At 38.5% G+C, this 18,313-nt stretch overlaps 1 long non-coding RNA gene across 5 annotated transcripts in view; it reads right to left on the minus strand.

Annotated features, from left to right (window-relative positions):
- Positions 1 to 18,313, minus strand: part of LOC100686192 — a 97,133-nt gene that overhangs the window by 12,926 nt on the left and 65,894 nt on the right. For 2 of the 5 annotated variants that reach the window (XR_005362868.1, XR_005362865.1), the window contains one exon: positions 15,901 to 16,526. The exons of 1 other annotated variant lie outside the window; for it this stretch is intronic. This is a non-coding gene — a long non-coding RNA (uncharacterized LOC100686192). Of the gene's footprint in view, positions 1 to 14,357; positions 14,809 to 15,900; positions 16,527 to 18,313 lie in introns of those variants that run through there. 2 more of the 5 variants (XR_005362866.1, XR_005362870.1) reach the window with 2 other exon arrangements.

The following is an 18,313-nucleotide window of genomic DNA, read 5'->3' on the forward strand; positions in this document are numbered from 1 at the left end:
CTGTGGCTCACATCTAACTGCACATGGCATCTGGATAAGTCTTACAGGAAGGGTGGTGTGGAGACCTTGGGAAGAGGTTAGTTAATCTCAAAGTGGGTCTCTGGGCCCATAACCCAGTGGAGGCTCCCCAGGACATTGTGTGAGGTGGGAAACAGTGGTAGAGCTTTGGTACTAGCCCATTCTTGACGTTTGGGTACTGGATGGTCTGTATCCAGTGCCAGTCATGTGCCCCCTTCTCACATTGATTTGAGTTAGTGCTTAGGCCATGGGATTTGTAAATTTCCTCTTGTCGGGAATTATCTGCGAGTGCAGAGTAAGCATGGAATAAATACACTTGCTCCTAGGACATGATCTTCTCCCCTCAATATGATGATTTCATTTTAATCTAATACAGATTGAAAACAAGCAACATTTCATTCCCTCAATTATCATTCCAGTGATACCTACGGGTAGATCCAGAGCCAGAGAAAAGGGAAGAAATTTGAGTTCACAGAGAATGTTGTTGTCAAGATTGGCTTTTAATTCAAGATCTTTCTTTTTTTTTTTTTTTTTTAAAGATTTTATTTATTTATTCATGAAAGACACAGAGAGAGAGAGGCAGAGACACAGGCAGAGGGTGAAGCAGGCTCCATGCAGGAAGCCGGATGTGGGACTCGATCCTGGGACTCCAGAATCACCCCCTGGGCCAAAGGCAGATGCTCCACCACTGAGCCACCCAGGCATCCCAGTTCAAGATCTTTCTATTCATGATGGCTTATTGGAAATGGTTATTGCCAATAATGAGTGAGCAGGGCCAGACCCTGTGTCAAGTATCTTCTTAGGTTCATGTGTCATTTAAACAATACAACAGTCTGGAGGTGGGACTATTATTGTTTCCATTTCACATTAGAGAACTGAGCCTTAGAGAAGTTACCCAGATAGGTAATAGTAGGATCCAGAACTTCCTAACTCAAAGCTTCAGTTCTTATTCTTGTTCCACACACTTCCGCTCCACATAGGAGAAGAGCCGTTTCCCCTCTTTTATGGGCATGCTAATAGCAGTGTCTTTCATATTAAGACACTGAAAGAATAAAATGCTATAATTCTTTTATTACAATTTCTGTTTCAATGTTTTTTTCAGTCTATTTTTTTAATATTTTATTTATTTATTCATGAGAGACACAGAAAGAGAGAGGCAGAGACACAGGCAGAGGGAGAAGCAGGCTCCATGCAGGAAGCCCGAAGTGGGACTCAATCCCAGAATCTCGGGATCACACCCTAAGCCAAAGGCAGACGCTCAACTGCTGAGCCACCCAGGCGTTCCTTTTTTCAGACTATAATGAAAAAAATTTTCAGTATCTAAATCATAGCAAAGCCAAGTCTTTTTTTTTTTTTTTTTTTTTTGCCATGTTATAGCCCTCACGATACTTTTCTTCTAGAGTTCCAGAGCCTAGGTTCATGCAAGCAGGTGCCCTTGATCCAGTTTCTGCAAGCCTAGATGGAATCAGACAGATAGCATTTTACTGTAAGCATTTTGGGGATGAGCTGAGGGATAGGAAACTCTCAAGAATTCACATTCATCTGGCAGCCAAGTATGCCTGTCTGCTAACCTTAAAATCCTAGATCTAGACCTATTATGTATTCTTTACTGGCTCCTGCTCTAAGCACACTACAGATTCTGTGAGGAATTCCCAGCAGATTGCTCTGGTCATTCTCTTCTGGGAAGGCTTTGCACCTGGCCTCCAAAACACCATTGAGAGCATCCCCTTGACTATTTCTTCAACCAAATCCCCAGTCTATAGACTTGGCTTATTTCTTGGGCATCTGATTTAAAGAATGTGGTGCCTTGGGTCCTTCCTTCATGTGGGACACTGTCCCCTCACTCCCACCCCTAAACTTGTGAAGTTCAAATGAGGAGGTTTTAAAGGAGGAGCTCTTTAGCTTAACAAGGCAATTTAAGGGTCTGGGATTGAGAGCACAACAGCCTGTGTCCAGGACTGGTTATGTAAGAGAGTCTCCAAGAGAGGACAGACATGGTTTTTTACAAATAAATAAGGCAAAAAAAGCCTACACTCACGAGTGCCACAGCTGGGAAGCAACTATGAGCAATGAATTTCTCATGCTAACAAATCCAAGCTCTTTGGAAAACAGATGTTGAGCCCTGGGACTGGCACTGGATCTCCGCTGGCAATAACTGCAAGGTTCAGAGATGGAAGGGTATCTAGAGACCATTTGTTCATAAACACAGCTGAGGGCCAGTAACCTGCTTTAATGCCCTGTCTGGGCTGCACTGGTGGACTCCTTCCATCCAGCATTTCCACAAGAAGACAGGCATGCAAGGCTTCTGCAGCCCACACTCTAGAGAAATAATTAAACAGTTTTTCTTAACCTCTTGAACTTTTCATTTATTATTGCCATCCATTATGTCTACCTTCTCAAATCGCAGAATCCCGAAACTGAGCTCTGGGGTCAAGGGTTTATTGTTTAATGGAGATAGAACATTTTGTAAATTGCACGAAGTCACAATGTTTATAATAGAAGCTTCTGGTGTACTGAATCTTTTCCATTTAACAAACAGTGAGCTTTGACATGTGTTCTTCTTACATAGCAAGAAATTTGGGGTAAGTGCAGTACTGGCATGAACACGTTACCAAATCTTTCCTGTAAACCAAGTGACATCCACAGTCAAATAAAAACATTCTTTCCACCAAATACCAGGAAATGCTAAAAGTATCACTATTCTTCTAAGGTCATGCTAAAATGAAGTTTTGGCTTTTAGAACACAAAGTAAGGATGAAGAAGGCCAACATTTTTGTCCAATACACATTTGCTGCTACAAGTCCTCAGGGACAACCTTCTGGTTCAAATATGAACATGTGTATGGAGGATTTTTCCTGGGACTTAACCTTCAAATGAAAAGTGTAAATATTTTAAGAAAATGTATGAATGTTAAAAAATATTCCTGTTTTCTTTGTTTTTACTAGAATTTGTACTTTCAAGTCAGAAACGGATTTACTTAAAACAAAGCAAACATCCTCAAAAATGTACCCAGCCAAAATAACCAATGTATAAATTCCTAAGATTAACAAAATATGAATATTCTTCAGTAAAGAATTCAAGAATTGGAAGTTCTTGAGAAGAGACAGAAAAGAATGTCTTCAACCTATAGTTTTAACCCTTTGTGTTGGAGCTCTAATCCTTTCCTTCCTCTTTTGAAGGAAAAAAATGTGCATGTATTTCTTTTGGGAATTTTTAAAGTTAATGCTACATAAAACATTTTGGACCATCAGTGTAGCTGATAAAAACCTATGTAGGGCAACCCGGGTGGCTCAGCGGTTTAGCGCTGCCTTCAGCCCAAGGCGTGATCCTGGAGACCCGGGATGGAGTCCTGTGTCAGGCTCCCTGGATGGTGCCTGCTTCTCCCTCTGCCTGTGTCTCTGCCTCTCTCTCTCTCTCTTTGTGTGTGTGTGTGTCTCTCGTGAATAAATAAATAGATAGATAGATAGATAGATAGATAAACAAACCTACGTAAAAAATCACTTTTCAAGAGTAACTAGCACAACAATGTTCTTAACGCTGAATAATTGGTTCTAGGTGCAGGATGTATTTAGGGCTCATTTTCATGAGGTCAAAACATATAAAATCCTTAAAATTTATATTTATAATGGTTCAGGCTGATTTCCCTGCAAAGCTACCCCCTCCCAAGCTGCTCACGGAAAGACAATGCTCACTCAATTTTTTCTCGCTAAGTTTCTAAAATAATATTATAGTACTTAATATTTGTTTCAATAGACTTATTTGTTTATGCCACTGGACTCAGAGGCCTTTGCCGAGACTGTATTGCCATTCCTGCTTGGCCAGCAGGTGTCACTGTGGGTTTGGGTGGTAACCCAATTGACCATAGAAAAGAGTGACTCATGGGGGGTGGGAGGTGGATAATGACAGAAAGGGAAATATAAAAGCAGGTTCTTAGAGGAAGAAGTTAGTAAAATTCCCTTATGTTTCCATAGCCCTTTTTTTAGAAGCTTGGAATTCTTTGTACTACCATCTTAGCTCCTGTAGACTCTGAAATGAATTCACTTGTGTGACATCTAATGATGCTCAATTAGTCACTGAAGATTAACTTCATTGGATAAAGTAGCAATAAAGATGAGCAAAATTGAGAAGTGGATTCTTGTAGTCCTTGTCTAATCTCATGTCTTACCTGTGTGTTTCATGGCTGTACATCTTTTTGAGCCATAGGCCCCTTTTCGTAACCTCAGAAATGTTACAAAGTCTTCCAGCTCTTTGATAGGTCATAGACACATAGCTTAAAATAAGATCTGGGCTATCACTAACCCCAGTGGTAAAATAAATTCAGTTTCATTAGTTGAAGGGGCATCTTGTCTGGAAAGTTGGTTCTTACAGTTCCTCCAAATCTGGATTGCTCATTTTCAAAAAAGCTAGCCTACCCAAGTCATATATCTTTCTGAATACATGGAATTTCTTAATAAATAAAATTTCAATTGGTAAAATTAACACATATTTCTTGAACAACTGTCAACTTTTCAAGAATGGATGACCATAAAACCTCCCTGCACAGAGAGGAATTCACAGCTGGCCTCATTTGAATAACAGGCTGTAAATTGATTTCTTTTTTGGCTTGGTACTTGGAAAGGACATCCATGTGCTGGTGCAGAAAGAAGACAGTTTGTTAAGAAAAGATACATGGTTTGACTTCTCCAAATAAGACTTAACGCATGTGTGAAACATCCCAATTTTAGTTGAGGTCTGAGGAAAACAATGCAGAAAAGGGTTTTGAAGGAAAATAGAATTCTTTTCTACATTCGGAAGAGCTTCTTGATTATGTTAACTCTAATATCTACTCTGAACTCTACCCATCTCAGATGATACGCCATTATCTCATGATGGAGTTGTAGTACCTCATTGGTTGAGGTTCTAAAACCCCGGGGTGGGGTGGGGGGCGTTGAAAACAAAAGCAATGTGCACTCTGTTATGAAGGTCCTGTGGTTTCTATCTGGTTTTGATTTCCTCACCTTTATGTGCAAGTCAAGTTCTTAATCATATAATACAGTCTTCTAGTGTTGGTTCTAATTAATAATTAAAATAATAAAGCTCAGGAAAAAAATTGATTAAATATGCCAGTTCAGAAATACTCGGAAAACTTAACTACAAAGTATGAATAATTGGTTTCCATCTAGCTTAGTCATCCATTCACAAAGATAAGTCACTCTGAAGTAAGATGATTTGTGTTCAGGAAAGAAAAATACAAAGGATAGCTTATAAGTAACTCCAAGTAAAATTTCCTCAGAATATCCATGCATATATATATGTCCCTTTCCTGACTCTGAGAAGGCTGTTTCCTTTGTACAGAACAATGTGTCATTAACGTAACATCATTTTCTCTGGTGCTCAGAGATTAAGAATCACTTTTGCTTAAGGATTTCTGGCAGGATACATAGGAATCATAGCAACAGCCACTATAAGCACAAGCAGCTGATGGGTGTGGGGTGGGGAGAAGAGAGAGAAAAAAGAGGGATGTTAAGGTATAAAAATATTTATCCAGGGTAACAGAGCATCAACAGAATTTTCTTTTCAATGGCATGTATACATCTATGAAGAATGGAGTCCTTGACATTGGTTTATCCTTTGGAAAAATGCCCACTATTTCCATGACAACTTTTGAGACTGTTAGAAATAATGATGATCCTTATTTCCTCTGAACCACCATGCCCATTGTGTATTGTAACTGCTATTGAACCCTTAATCCCATATGGCTGGGTATTTTGTGTATGTGTAAGCATGTGTGTACACATACTTGTGTGCTTTCCCCAATAGGAGTCTAGTTTCTAGGACAGGAATTGCATGTTATGTATCTCATGTCCCTTAAAACTTGTGCCTTGATACAAAGCACGTGGTAGGACTTAAAATGAATCTTTGTGGAGCGAATGAAAATTATAAAGGATACTTTTGTTTGGCAAGCATTAGTATTGCTAGATTACTTTTATGTAGTCCATATAAATAATTCACTTCTTGTGGCTCCATATCCTGATTTGAAAATTATGCATTTACTGTGTTTTCATAGATATTAATGGGAGCTATTAAAATGAGAAGTTGTTTCTAGGTTGGTGGTCTTAGGCCTGGTATTGAATGAAAAAGATGAGGTAGATTTTAATTGTGGAGGGACGCCTGGGTGGCTCAGTGGTTGAGTGTCTGCCTTCACTCAGGGCGTGATCCCGGAGTCTGGGATCGAGTCCGGCATCGGGCTCCTTGCATGGAGCCTGCTTCTCCTTCTGCCTGTGTTTCTGCCTCTCTCTCTGTGTCTCTCACGAGTAAATAAATAAAATCTTTAAAACAATTTTTTTATTGCAGAAAAAATAAAACTCCACTCATTGCTTTGCTAAAGTTTGACAGTGTGCACGATTTTTCCTGTTTATTTCAGAAAGAACAACAGTAAGACATCAATTTTCTTTAACTTCAGCATGTAATGTAAAAAGGAAAGAGAATGGAAAAAAGCGGGTAGAAGTAACCAATCTGACATTGTGATATTTCTTGTCCTTAATGTCAAATATTTTGTTTAAAAAGCATAGTTTAAAAGTAAAACTATAAATATAATAACCTAATTGAAAATCTAAAGAAAAATGATTATATTTATGCTTTGGTACATGAGGTTTAGCTATTATGAACCAGATGGTATTATGTTTCTGTTGGAAAAATATTTTTAGAAGTTATTTAAAGAATTATAAAATGAAACAAATCAAATCATTACTTATACTTTTTTTGGGTGGAGAGGACAGTGTGAGGAAAATGTGCAGAAAAGACTAATGTTTGTATCTAATGATTTCATTATCATGTTTCTACTTTCTTTGTCATCCAGGGTAAACTCTAAGGATATGTCATGAATTCCTGAGCCACAATAAATCTGTGAATGTCAGACTCTGTGTGTGGGTAAAATGGATAATTTTCTGACCTTTAGTAAGCTTTCACTAAAGCAAAGGAAGTCCCTCCACATAATGTTTCCCCACTACAAAATACTGGCAAGAAGCCAAAGTATGCCCTTTGGCAAATCTCCAGTCTGGATGGCTTTCCTGGAGCTAGAAGACATTCATGAATCTACCCAGCCCTGCACTTTTTTTTTTTTTCTTTTTTCAGAAAGGCCTTGGAAAGACCTTTCCAATGTGTAACCTGCTGAGGGAGATGTGAGAACACATTAATCATGGATTTCTTCAAAAGAAACTTGGGGCTGTACTGCTCTAATGCAACAGGTCCACCTTCCTGCCCAGTGTGAGCCGCAAGGCTATCGCAAAAATACTGCAGATAATCTAGAATGGATCCAGCTGAAAACTAAGGGTATGATAAAAATGAATTAGAACTTATTGACTCTTGGAGCTGAGGTTCAGCCACGGTTGGCTTTACTTCTGAAGGACAAAACTGATAGTAAGTAAAATATTTTAGTAAAGATATTGTTTATTCTTGTTATTCCTAAGTTTTATTCCAAATCTCAAATCATTCCCATCAAACAACAAACAACAAAATGGGTTGTTTATAATTCAACCCATTTTCATTTTTAGTCATCACAAGTTAGAATACTACAGTTTTTTTCTCTTAAGACTCAGGTGTCTGGTATTTAAAACTTGCTTGGACATTTCCAGAGCCTGACTAAGGTGAACCTATATTCCAGTGTTATCTCTTGCCATTCCACAAATTTACACCATCATCCAGCTAATTCACATGACTTTCTCTTCCTCTGTCCATGACTTTATTTCAGCTTGGAACATCTCACAAGCTTCATTTAAGCCCAACTCATCTTCTATAGCCCAGGTAAAGTGTACTGCCTCCCCAAAGCATTCCACCCCACCCCTTATCTAATAGAGACTCAAGCCTCCCAATTCTTGGGGTATTTGAGGTGATTCTACATTAGTGACACAACCTGAATTGCATCAGAATTATTTGTTTGTGTGACCTACAACTAGAAGGCAAATTTCTTGACACTAAGTGTGATTTTTCATTTGCATACCTATAATGTTTAGTATAAACTACCTCTTCAACATTTGTTGAAAGATTAAAATGTGAAAAATGTGAAACTATCTTAAATATTGGCAATGAAATGTTCAAATTCCTTCTTTAAACATAAATGGTTCTGTAGAGAATATGAATTATAGACTTGTTTCATTTCCTTTAATCATGAATTACTCACTTTTTAATTCATGCTTTCGATAAGGCTTTGATTGGCTTTTAAGGACAATACATACTTACGGACCAAGAGGGCTTGACAATAAATGGAAAAGATTGTAGTTAAAATTTAGGTGATAAAACATACTTTAAACAATGTGAATATTGCTGATATATATTAGCACCAAGGTAACAGGTATCTTGAGCTACCATGCTCTGAATATTAAGGCCTTACTCTTTCACCTCAATTCAAAACAAGTCTTAAGGGTCATCCTATCTTCAGAACACCCTGCAGGCTTCTTACAGCTTCCATTAGGACTGCACTGTAGCTCAAATTCTCCCTCTACCTAGTCCTGCTTCCTTTCTGTCTCTTCTCTTCTTCTCTATTGATGTTGTCCTCCAGAACCCAATAAGCTCCATCCTATCTCTGTCTCAGAGTCCACATCCTCAGGCCACCCAGCTTGTCTCTCTGCCCCACCCCACCACTACTCCGATTTTACTGTCACTCCAAATATAAATAGATTTCCTGCCAGATTCAGTCCTGTTAAGCCCCCTACCAGCTAGGCAAGATGTAACCCTCTCCCAAACTACAGATGATGGGGATGGCCAGGTGTTCTAGGTTAGGAAGGAAAGGAATGAACAACTGAACAGGAATCAAGAATTCAGACTAAAAACAGGTAGAGAAAGTACCAAGTGATATCAATTATAAAGGGGCCATGTTGGAGAAGCCATGAATAGACATTTTTCCAAAGGAGATTTACAGATGGCTAACAGACACATGGATCAACATTATTCATCATCAGGGAAATACAAATCAAAACTAAAATGAGATATCACCTCACACCTGTCAGAATGGCTAAAATTAATAACTCAGGAAACAACAGATGTTGGCAAAGATTTGGAGTAAGGGAAACCCCCTTACACTGTTGGTGGAAATGCAACCTGGTGCAGCCACTCTGGAAAACAGTATGGAGGTTCCTCAAAAAGTTAAAAATAGTACTACCCTATGATCCAGCAATTGCATTACTAGGTATTTATCCAAAAGATAAAATAATACTGATTCGAAGGGGCACGTGTGCCTTGATTTTTATAGCAGCATTATCAAAAATAGACAGATTATGGAAAGAGTCCAAATGTCCCCCGACTGATGAATGGATAAAGAAGTTGTGGTATTTACATACAATGGGATATTGCCCAACCATAAAAAAGAATCAAGTCTTGTCATTTGCAACAATGTGGATGGAGCTAGAATGTATTATGCTAAATGAAGTAAGTCAGTCAGATAAAGACAATACTATCTGATTTCACTCATATGTGGCATTTAAGAAACAAAACAGGTGAACATAGGGGAAAAAAAAGGGAGAGAGGCAAGCCATAAATCAGACTCCTTCAATAATAGAGAAGAAACTGAATGTTCCTGGAGAAGAAGTGGTTTGGGGATGTGCTAAATGGGTGATGGGTATTAAGGAGTTCACTTGTGATGAGCACTAGGTGTTATATGTAAGTGATGAATTACTAAATTCTACTCTGGAAACTAATATTATACTATATGTTAACTAGAATTTAAATAAAAACTTGAATAAATAAATAAATGAGCAATTTTGGGATCAAGTAGGTAAAGAAGTTAGGAGAAGTAGGTAGTGAGCTAGGCTGTCACTGACAACCTATGAAGGATAATATGGCCCCAGGATTGGTTAGCCATGTGGATTTAAAGGTGTAAGGGATCTAAGTGATTCTAAGGTGGTTGTATCTCTTTGCCATGATGAAACAAAGTTTATAATATTACCCAGAGTTAATTCATGATAGAGGAAATGAGGGCAGGAAGAGTGAGGATCTGTGGAAGGAAGAGGTAAAACTAGAAACCTCATGATTTGATTAGAAACCAGCAACAGGGTTTACCTCAGAACATAGAACTTTTTATGATAAACATTACCTGTATATGACATTTAGGTATTAGGCTGAACCATGTGCAATTGTCAATATTTCATGTATTTGACCTACAAAAATGACCTACAATTTCATGTAGTTCAGTCTCAAAATTTTATTTCTTGACTGTCTTCCCATGCTGGAATGAAAATATTAGTTTGTTCAATACTGTATCACAGTACCCAGCACAGTGTCTAACACAAAGTAGGTACTCAATGCAAATCTTGGATGAATTAATTAAGAAATGAATTACTTAGCTCCAAATTTTTTAAACCACAATTTACTATATTACTTAACCCTTCCTCCATTATAAATAACAGAATTCCAATTTACATTAGATAAGCAAAGAAGAGAATTTATTGGTTCACACAATTAGGAGTTCTACGGAGATCAGGTTACTAGTTTCAGGTACAGTTAGATCCAGAGGCTTTAATAATGTTATAAATATTTGATCTCTTGCTGGCATTCACCTCTGGGTTTTTTTGTTTTTGTTTTTGTTTTCCATTTTGGCTTAATCCTCAGGCAAGACCTTTCAATTTGATGATTCCTAGTGGCTCCAGGCTTATTATCTATCATTAGCTTAGCAAATGCCGGTGAAAACAAAATGCCTCTTCAAATCAAAAGGCCCTGACCTTGACTCTCAAAGAAATTACTCTGGCAATATCTGAGAAGCTAAAGTAGGGAATCAGTCCACCTCAGTTAACTGGACTAAGAATGAAATGGTGGTTCCCTGAAGGAAAATCATGGTGCTGTTACCAAAATAATAATAGCCAACAAACTGAACCCTTATCTCCCAGGCACCAATCCCCTCAACAGCCCTGTGAGGAAAGCACTATTATTATCTCTACTATATACATGAGTAAATCAAAGTGTAGAGAAGTTGAGTAACTTGTTCAATATTGTAGCTGGGGAAATAACCCAGGATTAAAACATCAATAGTCCAATCTATGGCCCATTCCTTTAACCACCTCACTCTGCCATCTGAAAAATGTTTAGGGATAAGGGAAAACATGACCGTCTACTTAGCTTATTAATTTATAGAGCCAATGATTTGGAAGCATCTAATTCACAGTGGTAAATGGAGAGTTACTGGTTCACTTGTCAAAATGTTGCTGAGGAGATAAGGCCATCCCAGAAGTTTTCTGGTTGCTAAGAAAGTAATTCCCTACAACTACAGGTCTTTCATTTTTTATTTCCTCCTACACCCTTCTCCACAGCTTGAATAATTTCCACCAAGTCAATTGATTCTGTTCAAAAATAATATTTGGAGCATCTTCCATGTGGAAGAACACTATTTGGTTGTTAAAAACATATTATTAAATATATGAGTTATATTATGTTTAGGTCCCTTTTAGCTTGGACATTCCAGTAGGTTCCGGATTTTTTTTTTAAGATTTTATTCCTAAGCAATCTCTACACCCAATATGGGGGCTCACACCTATAGCCCCAAGATCAAGAGGTACACGCTTCACTGACTGAGCCTGCCAGGCACTCCTGTTCAGGATGTATTTGAATCATCCATACTCTGGTTGACTCTTTAGAAGCTGGCGTTGCTCCCTGTAAAGATCATATGCAGCTCTCTTTTGTCTCTCTTTTCCCTAACCATTTCCTTGAGACTAACTTATCAAAGCTTACTTCTAACAAGTGGGGCATAGTGGAGGCTCAGATGTTCCATTTTCCCTCAAACATGGTGGATGGTGCCTGGTTGGAGGGAGTTCTGGAGAAATGAAGAGAACAGAGTCCTGAAAGTCAGTCCCCTTGCCTGAGATTGATGCATCTTGTCTTTGAAGTAGAATATCTAATTGGCCTTATTTCTTATAGAGTGGCAGTTAGGTGAAGGAGTTCTTCCCAATAAGGTTCCTTCCCAGCTGATTCATGTACTCACAGCTGAGTGGTAATCTGTACTCCTTCCTGCAAATCAGAAACCTCTGCAATTTTTTAATTTCTGCCCTCTCATGACATCAGGTCTGTCTTGCCCAGGTGCTAATTCTGGCACTCACTGTGTCTAATTGGCTCCAACTCAGTTCAAGGTCATAAGTTTCCTGCTGGTTTAATCCAAATTATCAGTGAGTTTGATGTTAGATCAATGAATTTCTCTCATCCTATAAAATGTGGCCAGGGACCAGGATCATGTGGTATTAACATGGCCTTAGGACCACTCCTTCAGGATGGACCATGGTTGGAGAGCAATTTCCAGAGGAGTGTGCAGGAGTGGGGGTGGGATGACATGGAAATCATAAATATGTCCGCTGAATCTTCCAAAATTGTTTCCTATTGTAAAACAAAGTGATTTCTTTGCTGATATATCTTCAGTGAGGGCTAATTTTCATGATGATAGTCTATAGATAATACTTAATCCTGAAGTGACTTCTGAATTCCTATGAGAACTAACTATGCTCACAAAGGTTTTTTTTTTTTCTTTTATTCTTTTTAACAATTACAGGTTGTTCACTTTCTTTGGAAATGGTAACCTGGGTATGCCCTACAGATAGCTCTCCATTAATCAGGACATTGGGTTATTCCCAATACCCATTTAAGCTGCACATGAAATTTTCCTGTATTTGGTCATTAAGTATAATTTCATGAAATAGAAAATACAGCATAAAATAATGATTTAAATTACCATATCAAAAGTCTTATAATTAATGAAGAGGGAAGACTGGCTGGCAATAATTAGAAAGTCATGCAATACCAGATGCTAATAGGGATGGGAGAATTCTATATTACAGGTAGGACAGACATTCTGGAGATTAGCACGCAAATACGAAGTGAAAATAAATATACATCTTTCCCATGACCCAGTAGTCTTACTCAGATATATCCCGCAAAAGAAATGCTTTCATTGTCTGAAGAGGTACAAAGGAGAATATTCAAAGCAGTATTACTATGGTATCTGGGACTGGTGGCAGCCTAAGTATCCATTCCTGGAAATAGTGGATAAGAAAAGTGTTGGGATGCATTCTATGTGAGAATATACAGCAGTTTGAAGTAATAAACCAGAGCTACATACAGGAGCATTGATGGGTCTTAATAAAAGAACTTTGAGTGAAAAAGTGACAGAAGGAGAGCTTCATGCAATATTACTTATGTAAATTAAAACAGGTACTGCACAAAACAATGCTAAATTATCCAAGGACATGTGGATATCCAAGGACATAGAGTAAACACCCTAGAAGGACTGCCTATGGGACGAAGGACAATGGAGTGGGGAATGAAAGATAAAGAGGGAAGATAACAAAACTTAAAAAGAGAGAGAGGGCTTTACATAAACAGATGCTAGTGAGCCACAAACTGAGGAATATGATAATTCTCAATATTATATACCCAAGTCCAAAGAAGAAAATAAGACAAGTCGAAGGGTGCAACATTTAGCTAGCCTAGGAGGGAAACCCACTTATAAGTGGGGAGAAAGCTCGAAGCCAGTGCCTCCTGGCTCTAGTTTCCTGCCTTCTTCTGGTCCCCAGCACTAACTGGAGCTGAGGTTATCTAGTCCTTGCTGCCCCAGAAGGTAGGAGAGGTTGGAGGCCACTGGTGAGGTTGAGTGCCCACTGGAACACTGACTATGAGATATGGGGGAAATGCAGGTAAGTCCTGAGCTGCAACCAGGGATCTCGATGAATACCAGCAGGAAGTGGCACCACTGCCACCTATGACTCTTTCAGACCTTGGTTTCTTCCCTGAAAAAGTGAAATGGTCTTATCTCAGACCTTTGTCCCAAAGTCCCGATGGTTTATGATTCTCCCTCACACAAGCTCATCACTGATGAAAACATGTGGACAAACGATGCCCAGAAAGTACAAGCCCTCTCTTCTCTGTGGCCCAACTAAGGAAACAGCCTGCTGCCCTCCACTTCCCAATGGCCAAGTGCACACGGGATCTCGTCCCAGTTGCCTTCCTTTTAGATAGAGGAGTCAGGCAAACACGTTTGCTCTGATCCTTTAAAAAATTCTTCCTTGGAATTCTTCTAAGGAAATGTGATATGCAGAGATAACTGATAAAACTGGCACATTTAAAGTTGCCATTTTAGGGGCTGTTTTATATTAATTATCCCTTTGGGTGATAAATTATCCAGGATCATCTGAAGAATAGGAAATAAGGTAGCATTACACTTTGTATAGAAACCATGTGAAAGTAAGCTCTTTTTTTAAAAAAAGCTGAAACTACAAATAGCGAGGACATTCTAAAATAAAGTGCTCTTTTCATCAAAGACTTCTTTTATTAGGAAAATACTGAAACTTCCCTGCTTCTTTATTTCTTCTGAGTATTTTCATTTTCTCCCTAAGACTTTAACATCTCTTGCCTCAATAGAAATGGACATTTATTCTGTAAGACAAAGCTCCAAGATTATTAAAATGAATATGAACACACAGCACCTCTTTTTCTGATAGTCAGCTCTCAGCTGCTCTCTAAAGATGTCAGTGTCCACCTTACCATTCAGAGTGATGAGCTTCATTAGAGGAAAGCTGCCAAGGGGTTATGCTCACTATGTAGCATGATCATGTTGCCTGAGCAGGGAAAAAAGTGTCTTTTAAGTGCCAGTGTTGAGTTGCACATTTACATTTCTCCTGATGAAGAAAGGCCCCTGCCAGATTTTCTGGTTTGGGAATACGTTCCACAGATTGACAGAGATGTTCTCCCCTGTAGAATCTGCACATTGCGGCACATTGTTGGGTCGGTGGTCAGATGGGCTGCTCTTTCCCCAAGGAAGATCCACCTCTCTATTGGTGATTACTGCAAAGGACCAGATGTTTTTCTTTAACCTCCTATTGGTTCTAATCTCCCTCAATCTTTGATCCCAGCCTCACTTGAAAGTAACCCCTCATTTAGCTCCTCTTGGGTGGTCCTCGTGGAGATTTAGTTAATTCTAACTTCTTGTACAGTCTTCCCCCATGTGCTTCCATGGTAAAATTCTACCTTTCTAATTGCTAAGAGGAAAATTGTTAATCCTTTTGATTCAGGGAGCAGTGTAATAGCCTGAAAATTGGCAACTTAATTGAAAAACTCAGAAATTGCTGACTCCTCGTGGTAGCCCTGTAATAGCATTTCCTTCCCCATTCTTTGTTTTTTTTTTCTCCCAAAGTAAAATAAAATAAAATATGAAATGAAATGTTATTTTATACGTACTTATAAAAGATTCTCCTCTTATTATCTCTCTATTCCAAGATTCTGTTTGGATTTCTATGCATGCTCTCAGGTATTTTATAGGTCGTTATAGATCAGCTTAATGGGTTATTACAGAAAATACTCACCAGAATACAGAAAGGACATGTGACGCTGACAAATGGGAAATATAAATTCTTCCCCTCCCTCCTTTTCCATTATGTAAGAATAAACAACTTAAATTGCTACTCTTCAATTCCCAGGGTTGTCTAGGCTACATATGTCAAATGTCAGTGTGTGTTTTGGAGATTAGGTTATTCTGCAAAGCGACTGGTATATATTAGTATTCTCTTGACTTCATTATCAAAAGTGAACTAAGCAAGCTAGTTTTTTGAAAGAGATTTCCAATTTTGCTTTGGGTTCATAAAAGTAAATTCTCTAAAAATTCTGGGAATAAAAAGGTTTCTGGGTTCTTGGCATAGACCATTGATCTAACTTATGAATAGAGAAAAGGTCAAGGATTTTGCTTATTTGTTTTCCATAGGCACTTTAAATTTTAAAAGATTTGGAGACTTTTAAGGGACTTTTAAGAGACACTTAATTTGTTACAGATGCATTAACATATTGAATTTATGTGAAAGAGTGAAGGCCAGGCAAAGGATATTGGGTTCATTATTTATTAGTGGAGCTAGTGAAAACTTCCCTGTTTTAACCAAGTGGTGGTTTGGCCCCTATTCAAGAAGCCATCTCTTAATATTGCTGTCCCCAGCAATTATTGTACACTAAGAGGGTGGTTGTGCCTTTACTATACCCAACCATATTGGATTCTAGACTCTGCAAGTCTATCTTGCCTCTGTCTGGACTGGACATGATGCTTCTGGGTAATCATTTCAAAGTATGAAATGCTACTCTTGCTTTCTGCTCAAAATGAAACTCATGAATGAGGCCTACAATTGTGCAGAGTTGGAGTTCTCCCCATCATATCTCATTTCCTGTCATATCCCCCATACTTTCTCCATGCCCGATACACTGGCTTTTTCTCAGTGTCTCTTACCATGCTCTCTCCTCCTGAATGGAAAACTATTCTCTGATAGTCACACAGTTTATTCCTGTTCAGTGTCTGTCTCCTCATGAAAGTCATCCCTTCTTGACTGTGTCATGTTGATTATGGCTAGCTCTCATATTATCATGTTCTTCACATCACAGTTTTAATTTTGCATTTGTGTCTTATTTAATTGTCTTTCTACTCCACTATTTTGAGAGTTCCACAAGGGCAGAGGCAGGGTTAAGTATTCTTCGCTCTTCTGTCTCTAGTGCTTAGGAAGCTGTAGTAAGTATTTGCTAAATGTCTGTGGAATGAAAGAAAGAATAAATGAATTAATAAGGAATGATTGAATGTATAACATTAAGATTCCCTTGAGCTATATCTGACAATTTCATGTATGAATTTCAACATATTTTTTTTTTCTGAAGTCTTTACGTTTGGATGTATCTGCATCTCCTCTCTTATATTATTAAATTTCTAGAGGGTGAAGACTGGCTTTCAGTCTTCTGAGATGTTTCTCTTGTCCAGTTCTTGGTGCAGTCTCAGACAGTGGTAGGGGCCAGGACCACTCCTATGAGGTTATAGAAGAAACAACACAATAACATGCACTCTGCTTTTTCCTGCACAGAGAATTGCATTAAAATTAAAAAAGAGGAGAAGAAGTAGAGACAACAAAAACGACAAAGGCAGCCTGAAAGGTATGTGGGGAGGTATGTGGGTATGTGGACCTTGGTTAATGCCTCATCAGAATTTCAAGGCTGATTTAGTGTGTAAAAAGTCTGGAGTTTCTCTGAGCACCAGCCTGCAGTGGCCACTTTTGTATTTTACCCCTCCTGGGGAAATATGCCTTGACTCCACTGGAATCATAACTGTCAAAGTCAGGGCACCTGGATGGCTCAGTCGGTTAAGGATCTGCCTTCAGCTCAGGTCATGATCTCAGGGTCCTGGGATTGAGTCCTGCGTTAGGCTCCCTGCTGAGCAGGGAGCCTGATTCTCCTTCTCTCTGCCCCTCCCCCTGCTCATGCTCTCTCTCTTTCTCTCAAATAAATAAAAATCTTAAAAAAAAGTAACTGCCAACGTCATATGGCATTAGCTATGCAAATTGCTAACCATAAACAATTCTGTCCTGTAATAATATAACTCAAAATGGAAAATTACAATTGACCATGCTGTGTTCCAGTTGCCTATCATTCTCTTTATCCTCTCATTTAGTCTTATGAAGCTTCTCTCCCTTTACAACTTTTTTCAGTTACAACAGAGTTCGAATACCCTCAGTGTGACCCCTCAGGGACCCTGACCACACTGGTTGATAACTGAAGGACAGCTATCAACAAGTGACTTCCCTTAAATAATTGCTCATAACTGTAAAGTTTTATCAGATTATCTCAAGCAGAATCCAAAGTTTCTCTTACAAATTAGCCTTCACTGTAGGAACAGAAGCTAGAATCCAGTATTAAAATCAGTTTTATGAAGTTTTCCTACTTATTTTTGCTATTATTTCACATTTTAATTAATATTTTTCTTTAAAATTATATTATTGGGGAGCCTGGGTGGCTCAGTTTGTTAAGCGTCTGACTCTTCGTTTGAGCTCACGTCTTGATCTCAGGGTTATGAGATCAAGCCCCATGTCGGGCTCTGTGCTCAGGACAGAGCCTGCTTGGGATTTTCTTTCTCCCCCTCTATCCCATCACCACCAGCCTGCAGTGGCCACTTTTGTATTTTATCCCTCCTGGGGAAATAAGTAGTATTAAAATAAATAAGTAAATCTTTTTAAAAAGCTTAAAAAATTAAATTGTGTTCTTGAGAGATTTAAAGCAAGAATCCATTTTTTTCCTCCTACCCACATTTGTCTATGTAGAATTTATACTGTTGCATTGAATGAGACAAACTTTACCTTTTTTTTAATAAGAAAAGTTTATCTTTCTTTTGGTTACACCAAAGGGACAACATAATTTTATCAAGTTATTTCTTCTCTACTCTATCCAGTACTTGTCAAATTTAGAAACAAAAATTAGAAAATCTCACACTTCCCAAACAAGTCCCTGTGGTAAATAGAACCTTAGACCTATCTTACCACACTGCTTATGATAG

The sequence above is a fragment of the Canis lupus genome, chromosome 8 (assembly GCF_011100685.1).
Source record: "Canis lupus familiaris isolate Mischka breed German Shepherd chromosome 8, alternate assembly UU_Cfam_GSD_1.0, whole genome shotgun sequence".
In the NCBI taxonomy this organism is placed as follows: Eukaryota; Metazoa; Chordata; class Mammalia; order Carnivora; family Canidae; genus Canis; species Canis lupus.